Below are 10,413 nucleotides of genomic sequence, written 5' to 3'. Positions count from 1 at the left end.
GCAAATATAAACGATATATGTTCCAAATCAGTGTTGTGGACCTAGCGAAAATAGATTGGAGGAACGTAAAAATTGTCAGCGTGGTTAAATAGAAGTACCATCCTAATATGAATTCAACATTTTAATTGGCTCTAATTAATGTATCCATCCCCATATGCATCGAGCTGTTTTCAATTGGAATCTTGCGGAAAAGAAAATCTTATTTTTGTGATCCCTGCTATGTTTGTGTTAGTTTTCTCCATCTATGCTCCCCAATGGTCCTTAGCTGGCATACTCAGATTAGCCAATACCGTATATGGATAGCTGAAAACGTAATTATCTGGATCACCGAGTGTGCTGCATCGCCTTTAATGCTTAAACGATACATATAAGATGCGAAAGGGCCATGGCTTGTGAGGAATGAACAGATTACTTTCGCTGATTGTAACTTCGGGAATAAACTTGTACGTTCTCCAATCTGTCAAGCCCGACTTTTATCTCTCCTGCCACTTTTCAAGAAGTGAGTGAAAATGTATGTTTCTTCATGCAGGATTCTGGTAACGGTATGCTATATGATACAGAAGTCAGAGTTGAAGCTTGCTTTGTGAAGCCAGTCTGCCACTCCATTGCCAACGATCCCAGTATGTGATCTCACCAACAAAATAGCGATCTGTTATTCCTGGGAGTACAAAGAAGGAGTATTTTTAACTTCTGCTTCTTGCTAGCTTAATTGAGACTAGAAGGAGACTCAAAGAATAATATGTCAAACATTTTCAAATACTTGGCATAAATTGTAGCTTGTTTAATGGCATGTAATTCCACCTGAAATATAGTGTTTTGATCTTTGAATTTCATTTTCCAGTTGTATACTTCTCTGTCATCTATATAAGCACAAAAACTACGGACTGTTCTCTTGTCACTTTTAGAGCCAACTGTAAAAAGAGCTGAGGTAGTCCACATAAGAAGTTCGCAGCTCAAACAGTTCACAACGAAGTGTCCATGCCATAAAGTTCCTAATCACTGTGCATAAAGGTGTGTCGCCACATTGTAAAATTATGTTGATTGAGAAAAAATGTTTCTAGGGTTTGGAGAATATGTTTTCTGAATACTTCCAGAATATCATGAGGTTGGTGAGAAATTGTCAAATGTAGCAAACTACTTGTCAGAATTGCCACTAAGATTTGTCGACAGTGATTCTAATTAGCTTATAAGGGAATTATTTTTACAGTTTAAAACTTAATCAACCTAGAAAATGTAAACCTTTATTATTGCTGCGAGTTGTTTAGGTCCTCTTGAACTGAGATATCCGATTTAACTTTCTCTTTAGATGCACTTTGCATTGTGTTGTATTTAACGTTCTTAGTAGTTTGAAATGTAAATATTGATTATACTATGTGATACTGTGAACACATGTACGAATATTTCTGCGGAAAATTCCAGATTTCTGAAATATTTCTTTTGATATAAATGCATTTTTATTGACCTGTTATCGGACTTGTCTGTTCAATCCATTACGAACCCGTACGCACGCAATAATATAGAAATAATTAGTTAAACAGTGATACACATCAGAAATGTAATTAAAAAATTCTAATTTTATAATTAAAAAAAGAATAAATTGCATAGATAAATTTAAAGTTTAACAATTTCTAAAATAATATATATGTATATATATATATATATATATATAATTTATTTCCTAAACAGTATTGATTAATTGATTATATTATCTCCTAAGTTTAATTAAAGTAGAATTATTTTAAAAGTGTGAATCCATACTGGTAAGTTATATTTTGAAAGATGTTTTGAAGTAATTTGAAAGCAAAATGTTAATAATGTTTTAACGGGGACTGGAGTTAAATCATCATGAAGAATAAAATTTCAATTGTAAAAGGAAAAATTAAAAACATGTAATCATTGTCATTGATCGGAAATTAGTTGACTTTTTAAGGGGAACAAACCAACTCCCGTTCAATGAACAATAATTGATAAAATACGTAAATACGAAAGTGTTTCGTCTTTACTCGAGTTATAAGTTAAAGCCAAACCGGCAATTCTAGTCAGGCCAAAAATTTCCGCGAATAGAAGGAATTATGAACCAATGCTGATACTCAAAGAACTTATTCTTATGAAGCATTTTACTCAATTCAATTTGGAGTAAAAATCAATTACTGTAGAGAAATCCTAATTAACTCGACTAACCGTCCCCGACACTTTCATGTTTATGCATTTGAGTACTATATTATTTGTAGAAATTAAACATTGGAAATTGTCATTATGAAATCGAATTCAAAGTAAAGTTGAAATAAACATAGAGGATTACAAAATAAGATAAATAATGCAAACTTTGTAAAAACAAATCAAAGACAAAATAAAATAGTATAAAAATAATATAGAAAATTATATAAATAAGATCAGTGAATGTACATGAAGATATAAAGGCCAGAAAAGGTATTAAGTAACTTATATTCTTTCTAGTGGGGGAGTTGGCAAAGTGTTCTCTTCGTGTCTGACTCATAAGTGTAGGGTGTCCGAAAATTCTTAGCGGCAGTGGGGGCTTTGAATAATATCAGTCGGTAAGACTTGGGTGAAGTAATTTATGCTACTGGGTGGGACTTGGAATTCTTGAGGGATGTATTATGTGGAGTTCTTATCTGAGTGAGACTGTCTGTTAAGATCTTTTTGAAAATACTAGTGAATGGAAATTAATTAATTTCTGGCTAATTGTCGTGTCGCAATGATTAAGAATTTAAGAAAGGAAAAAGGAGAAAGGAGTTTTCACTGTCCAAGAGCTAATAGACAGACTAAAGGCATGAAATAGGCCCATTTTTTAGTAACAGTATAGTAACAGTATAAGTCTGAAGACAATTAGCTTTTTACAATATATACAAATGAGTAATTACACTATATACAAATCCTTCAACTGAAAGTCATCCAACTTATACCGCCTTCTCAGGTTTAGGAACAAATTATCATATCCCTATCAGTTGAATGATTTAGAGTGAGTATTTAACGCCTGCTCTTTTAAGGCAATGGTTGATAAATTGAATGGGAATTAGATTATTTTTGAGAATTTTAATAAGGATCAAAATTTCGCGTTGTAAATCTATTGTATCTGTACATATAATTTTAATTCGTTGTATTTGATTAATTATAGTATTGTTAATTACTTTTTTGGATATGTTGGAGGTCCAATTTATTAATTTGTTAGTATTGAAATTGAATTTTCTTGTTTTGTCAAAAAGTAAAATTTTTTTGTAGTTAATGATTTGAAGATCCAGAAAGTCTATGCTATTTTGTGAATTATTAGTTTTATTAAGTGTAAGACAATTCGGATAAATCTCGGAGTGTTCAATTTTACCAAAATTATTAATTGTAATAAGGTCATCAATATATCTGTAGGTGTGTAGTAATTTAACTCTTGTGGTTGTAGATTTTTTTGGAAGTTAAATTCTTTGACAAATAAAAAGATGTTACAGATCGAGGTGCTGGAATGTAAGCCCATTGGCAATCCTGTGACTTGTTTAAAAAGTTGATTTTGAAATTTGATGTAGTTATGTAAAAGTGTGCATTTTAGGTAGGTTTTCCATTTGTCATGATATTGAGCATATTAGGGAAAAGTTTAGGTAGATCAAGTAGACTGGTATAGATTTCTTCTAGAGGAAGTGAGGTATATAAGTTTTCAAAATCATAGCAGTTAATGTTTTGGATGTTAATGGTTTGAATGGTATTAATGACAGGAGTGTTATTATGAATGATCCAGCAATAGTTATGATTAGTGTTACAATCATTGAAAATAAATTTACAGATTTTATTAAGTTGAATTGAAAAAAATAGTCTACATTTTTCTTGTAATTATTAGTTCCATTAGCTATAAATCTGAATTTCAATGATGTTTTATGGAATTTCGGAATCGCATAAAGATTAGTAAAGCTGTTGTAGTTTGCATTGAAAGTAATATTGAGTTTCTTATGAAAAGTTTTAATCCTGTTTATTATAGATATTTCTGTAAGGTTGGCCAATTGATAAGTAGTTGCGTTGAGAAGTTCTTTATGAATAATTTCAGCGTAGAATTGTTTTCATATAATGCTAAAGTTATTAATTGCTTTATCTATTTTTGTAATAGTAAAAAACTGTTTTAATTTGTTAATATCTCATGTAAGTTGCGACCAATTCAGTGTACTTTTAAACTTGAGGTGACTGATTTCGGTGGATATGCATTGAAGAATTTTAGCTTTCCATTTTAAGAAGGTATCTATGGGTAAATTCAGTTGATAGCTTGCTTTAACTATAAATTCGTTGATGTTGTTTTCGAAAGTCTTGTAACAGTAATTTGTAGTCATATTTCTGACTGGTCTAAATTTTGTACCATAACTCATTAGTGTTTTTAGTTGATGGTTTTGTATGATATTCAGGTTGCCAGTAATTATGTGCTGGTGATGAGAATCTACGTAATTGCTGTAAATTGGTGTCTTACAATGTCATTCTGCTGTTTCATCTATTTCATGGTGGTTAGTGAGCAAGTTGCTTAAGGTCCTTTGATATTTAAATGCAATCATTGGTATTGTGTCAACTGCGGGGAAATATATATATATATATATATATATATATATATATATATATATAATATTATGAATATAATATTATATATATATATATATATATATATATATATAATATTATGAATATAATATATTTTATAATATATAATTATATATATTATGAATCTATATATTAATAAAATAATTTTTAAAATCTTTAAATTAGAATTTTTTTTTTTTCATTTATCACTGTTTGGCTAATTATTTTCACATATTCATTATGTAAAGTAAAAATAAAAATTAAATCACATTTATTAAAATTAAAGTCGAAATTTATGTCAATAAATTTCTGTTTACGGCTTAATTTCAAGATAAGCTACATTTTATAAATTCAGGATGAATTTAACTTTATTTATCATAAAATATTTTAGTTATTTTTATATTAGTGGAATGGAATAAAAAATGATTTTGAATATAATAAACAAAAGGATAGTAGATGCCCTTAAATGGGTAATCGATTTTGTCTTTCACACATCTCTCTATGTGCAAGTATGTTTTACATTCAGGTCAGTGATTCTCAGATATTGTGATTTTATTTTCAGACCATATTTTCTGAAATGCAAAAGTAAAATCCTTTACTGCTTGAAAATTCAAAGCAATTCAACTACTTTTCCGACGTGATAAAATCCCCTTGATAATATGAATTAAAACCCAAACATTCTTACAATATAACTGAATATCAATGCTAACCAGTTTCTAGAGCGAAATCTCCTTAAAACTGCTGCAAACAAATTAAAAATTTCGTTTTCCGTTAATATCACTTTCGCTTCATTCCGCTGCCCTTTGTATAAAGTCATGTCACCCGAAATCGGATTGCGCTGTCAACAGAATTCGTCAAAGGGCTCAGAAGTTAATTAATTTAGTGTCAGTCAAGGTTAGATCGTCTAATTGAAACCAAGCTAACACGTCGTATATTATCCTCTAGTTATAATGACGCATGAGCGAAATTTGGGCTGCAACGACAGTAAACGTAATCATTATGGGTCTGAGAGTCGGTACTCCAGTAACCAATAAGGAAATTCTTCAAACATTTGACTTAAAGAATGCAAACAAATAGAGAAATTTTTATTCTATGTTCAACGGAAGAACACGGAATAGAAATTGACATTAGTTGCTTAGCACATAATAAATTACAGCAAACAAATTTAAAATTCAGCTTAATGAATTTAGAGATTTGTTTGTTACAAGATGCGTATTGCATATATTATTGCAAGTATGTCTATAAATATATCGTGGGAGATATTGTTGCAGAATTATCTTGCTTGGCTTAAGGAATGAGATGGTGTTGGTGTATTTAATTATGGCAAAGCACACGAGGGCTATCTGCCTAAAGGGAGGGGTGCCTTTTGTGGAGGACTTTCTAAGGGAAACTGGCTCGTATACACGTTACACATGGGGAAAACCACGAAAACGCCCATGCAGCCAGCCCATTTTTTCTTAATTTCTTAAGGAATGAGAAAAAATTGTTTTAATTTTTATTCTGCGTTTCTTAAAGGAAGACAGGATAAAAACTATTTATATATATCTATATATTTGCGTACCACATAATAAATTAGCGTAAACTTAGCAAGCTTTAATTTAGCAGAAATTTCTAGCAAAACTATCGTGCAAAAACGAATTAAATTCTCAAGCATTATTTTCTACTCAATTGCAGGTTACAAAATTACTGTAAAGCAATCGAACTGCGTAACAAGAGAAATCCTGAATCAATGTTCAATGAAAACGGGCATTTATTTCTAATATCCGCTAAAAGGCTAAAATTAAAAACAAATTTTTATGCTCGTTCTGCGCTATAGCTGCCGGATTGAAGTAAAATAGACTTAACGTTTTTGAAGTATATATATATATATATATATATATATATACTTTAGAATCTTTAAGTCTATAAGACTCAGATATATATATATATATATATATATATATGTCGGAGCCTAGAAATTTCTTTATGATGAATTTAATGCTATGAAGGAAAAATGTTTATTATAAAATTTATTTAAAAATTTTTTAAAGAAATTTAGAAATTTATTAGCAGAATGCAAAGGAAAGTAAGAAAAGGAAGTAAAGGACAAATGTTAGAAGAGTAAAATGTCTTTACGTCATGGGCTTATTATGACGACACGACTTGAAAATAGTAGACCCCAATTATTAATTACAGAAAAGCAAAGAAATAAAAAGCAGTATAAATCAAAATAAAAATCTATATAACTTTCTAAAGCATCCTCCTCTATTGGAGCTTCATAAATAAATACTTCATGCTTTTAAAGCTTATAGGGTGTATATATATATATCCGGACAAGACATTGCTGTAGATTGTCTGTCCCTTCATAGGAGGTAGCGATGACCGTCTAGGTGCCTCCATAATAAAATGGCCATCGCTTCTGACCATAGTAGTGGCCAAATTGTAAAATGGCTAGTTCTCACTACAAAAAACTCCATTTATTTCATTTACTTAAGTTTATAAAGCAACGTGGCATCTGTCATCGGTAAAGCTTTGTGTAGCCACCATGCAAAGCATAGGATGTTTATGTTTCAAATTTAATTAGAAAACTTACGATATAATATATATATATGGAGTTATTTGATGTCAGAAAGCATGCAGTTGCCCTCGACGGAATTTGAACTCCGAATCTCCCGAATATGCATCGAGCATGCTTACAGTTACACAACAAAAGCCTGTGGAAATGATAGAAAAAATACAATATTGTTAATCGCAATATATTTGGTTCTCGAAATAAGTAATCAAACTCAACAATTTACAAGAAATGTGTTGCTTTTTCATGAATTAAAACATTTTTCTGTTCTATGAGGCAGTATTTTGTCGTTCAGCGAAGGATAAGATATTCAGTTTTTCTTTAAAATTTATTCTTTCGTTAATTGATTTAAAAAACGCAGAAACTAGTCCCGTGAAATTACTCATTCCCTGGACTCATTAAAGTCATGTATATATATATATAAAGAAGAGTATTTGTTGTGTGTGTAATTGATACAAATCTGCACTTTTATTCCGATCTTGATCAAATTTCTACACTTGACCGTAAAAACAAGAGGATGGTTACTGTCTACAATACATTTCTAAAAACTATCCCACAGGTTGCACACAGGGGGGTTTATGTTAGAACGTTGCGCTGACATCACCAATCGTAGGTTTTTATCGTCGCTGTTGCCTTCCCGCTGTCAACGAAATTCATGCATGCCAAGCAAGGAATTCATAATTTTTTCTCGCAAAAAATAAAACTCGTTTCTCGATCCCCTGACGAAGATGTACCGGCAGATACATTTACCTTTATAGTTTTGCATTTTAATGTGCGTGAGGATATGTTTGAATGAACTTTGTTGATTTGTCTAAGATTTTGAAACAGCTTTTGTATTGATATTATTTGGCTTTTACCATGTTATTTGCATTAGCAGTTTTTAGCTACTTTTGATCAATTCTTTATTTCAAATTCAATATGATGTTTGACTTTATTCAGATTACTTTTGATTTTAATAAAATTTATATATATATATATATATATATATGTGTGTGTGTGTGTGTGTGTGTGTATATATTTGCACATTTTTAATTATTTTAACATTAAATTTGCTTTTTTACGTATACATGTTTGTTAATATATATATATATATATATATATATATATAAATGTATATATATATATATATATATATATATATAAATGTAATATATATATATATATATATATATAAATGTAAACAATATGTAAACGAAAATTGTTGTGTGATATGTAATTTGCTTTTACATGGGTTAGTCGATGCTGAAAGTAGATGTGAAGAGAAACGAATTCTCTGGTAGCTTTGTAAGCATCTTAAGTTTTACTAACGTTTATTTTATTTTAAATCTTTACTATCACTTCTTATTTTCTACTTCCGGCCAGAATTAAAAGCTTTAACTTATTTATGCAAATTTGTCTGGTGAACGCCAAGTACTTAAGTTGTGGCTTTTTGCCAAGCGAGAGAGAGGAAGGAGTTAGTCGAAACAGGCCGCTTGCCTTAGAAGTTTTACTCGGTTGCTGGTTGCTTTCCAGGCCAGAGGTTTAATCCTCTTGATAAATTTTAAACGTATTGTAGTGTTAACAGTTCTCTGTACTACATACGGCTTCCTGTTAATATACGGCCAATCTTCCACGTCGACCCTTGTCTATTTATCCAAAGTTAAGTTAGAGTTTAGTTAAATATTTTTATATTCTTACGTTCAGACCACAAGTAGTTGGTCTCTGTATTCCGAAGTACGGAAATTATTGTAAAGAGAGAAAAATAAAGGGTTTCGTATACCCTTCCTGTGCGTATTGTCTACTTCCCAAATTTATTGAACATAGCTTTAGTAAGCTCCCTGTTCCGAGTCAGTACATTTAATGTTCCCAAAGCAAGTAAGGAGGAACACAGAACCTGATAAGATAAGTTCATTTTATTTTTCCATATATACCGTGTTTCAAAAAGAATAAACGTATTCCAAAGTGTTATTTTGTACAAACTATCGATTACTGCGCCTCGGCTCGGCTATTGGCGAAACGAATACATAATCTAGTTTATATTAATAGCCGCTAGATATCAATTGTCTTCCGAAGTACGGAAATTATTGTAAAGAGTGAAAAATAAAGGGTTTCGTATACCCTTCGTGTGTATCTTGTCTACTTCCCACATTTATTGAACATAGCTTTAGTAAGCTTCCTGTTCCGAGTCAGGTTCTTCAATGTTCTCCAAGCAAGAAAGGAGAAACACTGAACCTGATAGTGGCGCCCAACGAAGAAGAATAACCATGGCCGAGTTTCAAGAAGAACCTGTGCTGCCTGCAGAAGCGGCTCAGAATCCAGAAATGCCAGCTGCCGCCCTGGAAGGATTTGGTTACATCGTCCAGACCATGCGCGCTTCGATGAAACCAGAAGCAACATTTAATGGAAACTCACCGGTAACCAGTTTTTTGGAAAAATTGGAGGACCACTTCATGCTCTACCCCGTGCACGAGTTTCAGAAAGTTACCTTAGCTACCAGCGCTTTGAGGGGCCAAGCGCTTAACTGGTTCAAATGTATAGGCAGAGGTCTCTTGGGTCAAGCAGGAAGTCCCACCTATACTTACGAAAATTTCAAGACTGCCCTAGTAAAAGCCTTTCCTGTCGTAAGGGATCGTGCGAAATTAGAAACGGAACTTTTCAGCATATATCAGCAAAGAATCGAAAATATTTCCACCTTTATTTTAAGAAAAATTCATGTCTTCAAATTTTTGTATGGAAACCGTCCGGATCCTGAGATAATTCAAATGATTTTGCCGAGGTTACTTCCCCAAGTGCAAGACTTTATTGAATTAAGGAATCCGACTACACTGGAAAAGTTATTTGAGCTAGCAATCCAGTTTGAAAGTAGAAGAACGGCGGACATTGAAAGAAGACGCCAATATGAACAACGAAACCAATTTGGTGCGCCAAGACCACAGCAAAGTCAAGCACACGGCTACGGAAGCAAAGCGAATCAGTGGGCAAGGAAACCCGAGCATCCAAAAACAGCCGGCGAACGTCGAAAGTCCAATAGCAACCCAGGAAAAAAGTCTCAAGGCCAGTGGAAAAAGAAGGAAAGCATGGAAACAAAAAAGGATTTAAACTAAAACGGATTTCTGCTGACGGGAGGGTGCGGAAATCCGAAGGCCAAGAAAACCCCTCTTCCTTCAAGTTAAATACAGTAATGGTGAAAAATTTGACTCCGAAAATTGAAGTGTTGGTGAATAATATCCCAGCCACCGCACTCCTGGATACAGGCGCGCAGTGTTCCTGTGTGGCAGAAGATTTTTTTAGGAAGTATTTTCGTAAATACCGCATATATAATT

This window comes from Stegodyphus dumicola, chromosome 3, assembly GCF_044657685.1.
Source record: "Stegodyphus dumicola isolate Sdum_Otavi_A_Nest chromosome 3, ASM4465768v1".
Taxonomy (NCBI): domain Eukaryota; kingdom Metazoa; phylum Arthropoda; class Arachnida; order Araneae; family Eresidae; genus Stegodyphus; species Stegodyphus dumicola.
This window is presented reverse-complemented; position numbering follows the sequence as displayed.